General features: G+C 26.3%; 1 long non-coding RNA gene across 1 annotated transcript; it reads right to left on the bottom strand.

Annotated features, from left to right (window-relative positions):
• Nucleotides 1–216: 216 nt before the first annotated feature.
• On the bottom strand, nucleotides 217–4,230 carry LOC128296373 (uncharacterized). The gene is made up of 2 exons (XR_008286983.1): nucleotides 4,122–4,230; nucleotides 217–614 (listed from the first exon to the last, which is right to left on the bottom strand). It is a non-coding gene; the product is annotated as an uncharacterized LOC128296373 (long non-coding RNA).
• Between the last annotated feature and the right edge of the window lie 2,860 nt (nucleotides 4,231–7,090).

Raw genomic sequence — 7,090 nt, 5'->3', positions numbered from 1 at the left:
TAGTTTAAAATATAATTGAGTTTAAGCTTTAACTTAATAATTAAATTTATGATTAATAATATATTTAATATATTCAAGCCAATCTAATTACTGGTTGAATTCGATATTTAATATACTCGATTCGATAATATATTTTTCGAATTAAATATGAGTAACTTACAAGTATTATTGTCTTATTTGCACTCCTAAAATTAAATAGAAAGTATAAGCATTCCATTACTCCCTGAGCAATGTGGGATTCTTTGATAAAAGTTAAGTTAGTCAAGGAAGGAAGGTAATCCCAGTAGCAAATTATTTAAATACTTTGTGTAATACATCAAATGATGATCTGCATGTCTTAACATGTTTTAACTTAATATCTTCTTGGACTTTCTAATAAAATGGTAATGCACCATGTTTGAAAATTCCACTATTTGATGGGAGCCCTCCAATAGCTGTAAATGTCAATTGCTCAGTTGAGTTGTGATTGTCATTGCACGATACTCAGCTTCTATGGTTGACAAAGACACCGTCGGTTGTCTTTTGCTACGTTAAGAAATTAGTTGGGTGCCGAGTATTATGGTCACCTGCACAATATCAGCAACACAATTGCCAACCAAGGTGCAATCTCCACCCTTTTTCAAAAAATCAAATCGATATGATAAATGATGTAAAATATCTTATAAATTGAAACATGAGAGAAATGCAAAAAAAAAAAAAAAAATCTTTAGTCGCAATAATATTATACAAAATATGACATAAATTAATACAAAATTCAAAAAATCTTAAACAGCGTTTGACGATTTATTAAATAAGAGATAAAATAGAGACAACATTATGACATAAAGACAAGCGACGTCACGATGAAACCCTAAATGAACATGAGAACAATATCATGACAAGCATGCATAGAATGTCACGACAAATTTCCCAAATAATATAGCCATGTTTTAAACTCCAAGTACGGCCTCAATTGTTGATTCAAGTCGGCAGCAACCATTCATCTCATAGCCGAATCATCCTCTCAAAGCCATAATTCTTTCTTCTTTCATTTTCATTTGTTTCAATTACTATGTTTTGTTTGATTCATTTAAGTCCGACTTGTGATTAATTTTCGTCATAAATCATATTCAAGGGGGGCCAATCAAGCAAAATCAAGGCTGCCCATTATTGTTCACATGATTCATCCTACTCCTTTTCATGTTAATCTTATTTGTTCTACACTTCACTCTTTTTAGAATCAAGTAGGTTAGATCGAGAATCAATCGAGGTATGAATGTATTAAATTGACGGTTGAATTACACTTGAAATTTTGTTGAACTACAATTGAATCTGTTGAATCGATTTTCTCTATTTTTTAAAATTTTTATGATTTTTAAAGATTTGATTGTGTAGACATCTCTAAACTATGACCTTCATTCTAAATTGATCCCTAAACTTCAAAACATTCTAATTACACCTTAAAACTATTGATGTTATATTGATGTTATATTAATCAAGTTCTTCCATTATTAAAATTATTAATTTAACAGTTAAATGGCATACCGAATTTTATGTGACATAATTTAAAATGAAAATTTTAAAGAAAAGTAAAACATTATCACATAATATTTAAAAGTGAAAACAAAAATAAAGTAAAACGAATATAATAGAGAAAATGATAAAGTTTATGTAAAAGCTTCAAAAACTAAAACCTAGGAGTTTTACAACTCACAATATTCATTTTCCTTTAAAATTTTCATTTTAAATTACGCTACATGAGATATTAGGTTTAATTTAACGGTTTAAATTAACAATTTTAATAATAAAAAACTTTACCGATATAACCTTGATAGTTTATAATGTTTGATGTAATTAACTATTTTTAAATAATTTATTCGATTGAATCGAATAAACTGATAAGAACAATCATATCAATCAAACTAAAAATCAATAATTTAACCAATTCAACTGCAAATATCAATTCTTTTGTAATTAAATTCAACTTGACTTTCCTTTGCACTTCATATCTTACGAGGTCTATATCATGATGATAATTGAGCGTTTTTCCAAGGGAAAAAAATAGTTTTATATGTTTTAAATGTAACCATACAGTGATCAGTTCACTAAAATGAAAATATTTTCATATGACTGCAAAATTATACTTTAGTCTTTCTTAAAAATAAAAAATTTAATTTAATTTTTAAAAACTATAAAAATATAATATATCAAAATGATGAAATTGTATTTTTTCTATCATAAAATTATAATTTAATTTCGACCCTAAATTTTTTTTATTTCAACCCTATATGAAAAAGATTCATATTGTTTTCTCTTTCATGGGATGTTATTGGTTTAGCATATAAGTAGGGAAAAGGACTCTTTGTAGATTTTTTTTTGAAATCAACTTTGTAGATATTTTTAATGTTGTATAATAATTGCAATTATTAAACTTATAGTTTAAAATGAAATTTTAATTCACATTAGGCATTGAGTCTGTACTTTATCCTCATGCTCTCCTTTGTTAAAATAAATAAATAAAATATCACATCATTATTAAATTATTTTTAAAAATTAAATTACATCCTTAAAATAAATATAAACAATTTTTTAAGAAAAAAATATTTGAACAAAATCACTTTTTAGGGTGGGTTTGAATGGACAGTAGGATGCGTTTAGATTATTTTTTGTCTCACGCTATAGTAAGGCTATAATATCTAATCTCACCATCACCACTATTTTTACACTAACTGCAAATAAATACACCGTCCATCTAATCCCACCCTATATCTCACTGTATAAATTGACTATAAACTAATAAATACAAGAGAAATAATGATTTTCTATCATGTCTCTAAATTTCTTAATCTATGCACCTAATTACTAAAATTATAACCACATATTTAGATGTACTAATTACTATGTACTAATTACTAAAATTATAAGCACATATTTAGATGTTCTAATTACTACAATTATAACCACATATTATCCTTTGACAGGATATATAGCAGCCTTTCTCTCCGCACCTATTAATAAAATAGTAATTGTCAATAATTGAAACCCTAAATTATAACTCTTAGCATACAATTCTTATCACAAACAACGATTAACGCAACCCGTGTAACACCCCGTAACCCTATACCGTCACTGAAACAAGGTTACGGAGCATTAACAGACATATCGAACAAATTATGAATAACTCACAAATAATTAACATACAAAGTATAAATTTAATCCTTAAGTCCCTATAATGGACCCTCAAGGCCCAAAACACGTTTAGAAGTGGATCGGGACTTATCCAGGTGTTCGGAGAATTTTCGTAAATTTTAAAAAAAAAATTAACTCAATATAACCTCTTTTATATACATCTTATCTTCCCTGCAATTTCAAACTGAAACCAATCCAATACCAATGATATAACCAATTCAATTCATACATGTAAACATCTAAAATATACCAAGATTAATACTAGAATTTACTATATGATCATTCATACAATTATTCAAATTAAATTAAAAGTTCTATTCAATTATCAATTCAAACGTAATGTTATATATACCATTTCAAATATTTAATCTTTCATTTACCAATTTAAATCATCACATATTATCCTTACAATCCAAAACCACATTAACTCAAAATACAACCTAGGTACATGCCACATATATCAAAATAAAATATACATCACCAAGGTTGCTGAGATCGGGATTGGTTCGGATGCTAGACTAGATTTTGACTCCTACTGACTTGCGCACGGAAAATAACCGTACGCTAAGTATAGATATACTTAGTGGTATTACTATAATTCAAACTATAATAACAATAATGAAATATAAATATTAAACATATAACAATTGAATTTTCTCAAATATTAACTCGTTCTTAAACTTCATTCGTTAATAATAGTAACACAATTTCAACTATTTATCATTCTTACAATTTAATCCTTATAACACAAAACTTATAGCTTATTTTACAATTTAATCTTTTATCAATTCTAACTTGAAATTCATTTAATTAAATCCATAATTTCACAATTTGTTTAACATGAACTATACTAAAAACTTATGAACTTTCAATATATCAACCTAGTTTCATCAAAACCTTATTCTAAAGCTTCTAAAACATTAAAATTAAATAAAAGGACTTAAGTAACTTACCAATTAAACTCCAAGCTTTTAATCCTTAGTTTCTCCTTTTCTTTTCTTTCTTCTTTCTTTCTTCTTATTTCTCTGTAACTATTTCTCTTTTCTTTTGTTTCTTTATGACTTTTATATATATATATATATATATATATATATATATATATATATAATTATTATAAAATCTATTTAATAACAAATGCTTATATTACAATTGGTCAATTATATGTTTTACACTCGTCTCCATTTAATTTGTTTATCTCATAAAAATCTTATAATTTAATTAATTATCTAGTAAAAATATTTTATTAAATAATAATAAATATCTATTGTATAATTAATCATATATACACATTTGTAGACACACAATTTATTACATTTGTACATCATCTATACCATACATTTGTCAAAATCATAATTTATTTATCATATAAAAATCTTATAATATAATAATTTAATTAATAAATATCTTTTAACTTAATAATAATAAATAATAAATATCTACTTACCAATTAAATATAAATATTACAATTGCATGTATTTTTATTAATACACTTGTATTAAATCATTACCTTTCATTTGTCATGATTTTATTTATTTTATGTAATTTAATATAAAAATCTATTTGCTTAAATAATAAGTAATTAAATAGAAATATTACAATTGTATAAATATTATTATTACATATGTATCATTTAGTCACCCTATATTTGTCAATTCATTAAACTATTCATTAATTTAATAATATAATACCAATTAAATAATAATTTATAATTTATATCTTAATATTAATTAATATATATAATAATAATCTAGAAAAATCTTTAGATTTTTCATTGTTTTGTCGCCTCAACTATGCTAAATGGCTTGTTTTCCATTTTGGACCTTTTATTTTCTTTTTAATCTACAATTCAACTTTTACCCTTTATTTATTTTAGTCTTTTTTTTCTAATTTCTCTCAATTAAGCTAAATTTACTTAATTAAAACTTAATTAGACACACTACTAGACTCATAGGTATTTCTAATAATTATTTACAAGTTCAGTTTACTGAGACAGAGGCCCGATAATGTACTTTTTCGATGCACGTGCATTTTGAGTCATTACAACCCGAACTTACACCTTGCCACAATGTATCAACATTGTCAATAAGGAACAATAGAGAACAATGAGAGTGAGCCAATCCCACTGAGCCTTGGACTCCAAGTTGATCACACAGATGAGATATAGCATGAGGAATTTTCCTAGGGTTCATCATCTTCTCCATTATCCATCTTTATTGTTACTCTACTTTTCTCCTTCCTTAAGCTCTTTCCCCTCAACTTTCCTTGAGAGACCTTATTGAATTAAGCATTGAAGAGTGCATAGCTAAAGGTAAATTTATAAATTTCTTAAAAGGGTTTGAAATTGAATTATAATTTTTTTTGCGAAGTTAAAATGTGATTTTATCTTATATTAATTTATGATTTCATCAGTTTAAAAAATAAATAAAAATCTATTTATTTTAGAGAATTAAAGTACAATTTTACTTTATACTAACTTTTGATTCAATTATTTATTAAGGGACTAAAAGATAATGTTTCATTTAGGGGGGCCTGCACCTCAAAATTCTCCCATACCCAAACCTATCATCCTTGCACGACCAAAGAAGTCCAATCAAAACTTGAATTTCATAAAATTTGACTTGCACTTTAATATTTTTAAGACACAAATTACACAAAATAAATAAAAATCACCAAAATTAATATTAATTATATTAAAAATATTAATCAAAATTATAACGAATGTGTTCACTATCACCCCTGCCTCTGAAAAAAAAAGGTTTTTAAAATATGGGATTAAAAATTTTGTTGGGTTGAATTTTATAATTAAAAAACTACTATTACCACTCAACAACAAAATAATAAATTAAAGAAATAAGCCAATTGACAAGAACAAATGCCTAACATCGTACGAAGGAAAATTCTAATATGAACAAATAAAAATCAAGGACGAATCACATGCCAAGGACGAAAAATTTGTGTTTTCTATTAATACTGTGGGTCTAAAACGAGACGTGAAGTCTTTTTCAATAGCATGTAATGTATGTGATTAATATTGACACTAATGTTTGAATGAAACAACCCTTTGAAATTGGAATTTCATTGGTGTGAAAAAAAATAAAAAATAAAAATAAGGAACACACAAAGATTTTTACGTGGAAACTCTTTTGGGAAAAAATTACGAGCAGAGGAGAAGAAAATTTACTATGTCGAATTCGAAATCATTACAAGAGGAATAAACTATGTCTATTTATAGGCTTGTAAAGCCATATTCTAGTAAGACTAAAACATATTATTCTAATCAATATCAAATAGATGGAATTTAATAAGGTTTAAAAAACCTTATTATAAAATAAAATAAAAGAAGTGTAATTCTATATGGATTCTTCTTTTATTTATTTTACCACTGTATGTTATTTAAATAAAGATTCTGGTCACTTAATTCTAACAATCTCCACCTTAACATGAATTCTCAATGAACAAGTTCTTCATCGCGAACTCTCAATGAACAAGTTCTCCACCTCTTCCATAAAACCCCTTAAGGGTTTAACTTCAACAATGAACACCAACCAATTCTAAGCAAAGCTCAAAAGTGACTTAGTCATCATATCTGCAGGATTTTCATGAGTACTAATTTTGCTCACAACAATATCACCACAAGTAATAATATCACGAATAAAATGATACCGAACATCAATGTGTTTTGTTCTCTCATGAAACATTTGATCTTTTGTAAGAAAGATGGCACTCTGACTGTCACAAAATACTGTGCTGATTTGAAGGTCTTCATTGAGTTCACTAAAGAGTCCCTTCAACCAAATAGCTTCTTTACAAGCCTCAATAATGCTATGTACTCAGCTTTATTGGTAGACAAAGTGACTGTAGATTGCAAAGTGGCTTTCCAACTGATTGCACAACCTCCAATTGTAAAGACATAACCTGTGAG

This window comes from Gossypium arboreum, chromosome 8 (assembly GCF_025698485.1).
Source record: "Gossypium arboreum isolate Shixiya-1 chromosome 8, ASM2569848v2, whole genome shotgun sequence".
Taxonomy (NCBI): domain Eukaryota; kingdom Viridiplantae; phylum Streptophyta; class Magnoliopsida; order Malvales; family Malvaceae; genus Gossypium; species Gossypium arboreum.
The sequence above is the reverse complement of the archived record's forward strand: the minus strand, read 5'-3'. Positions and strand labels throughout refer to the sequence as shown.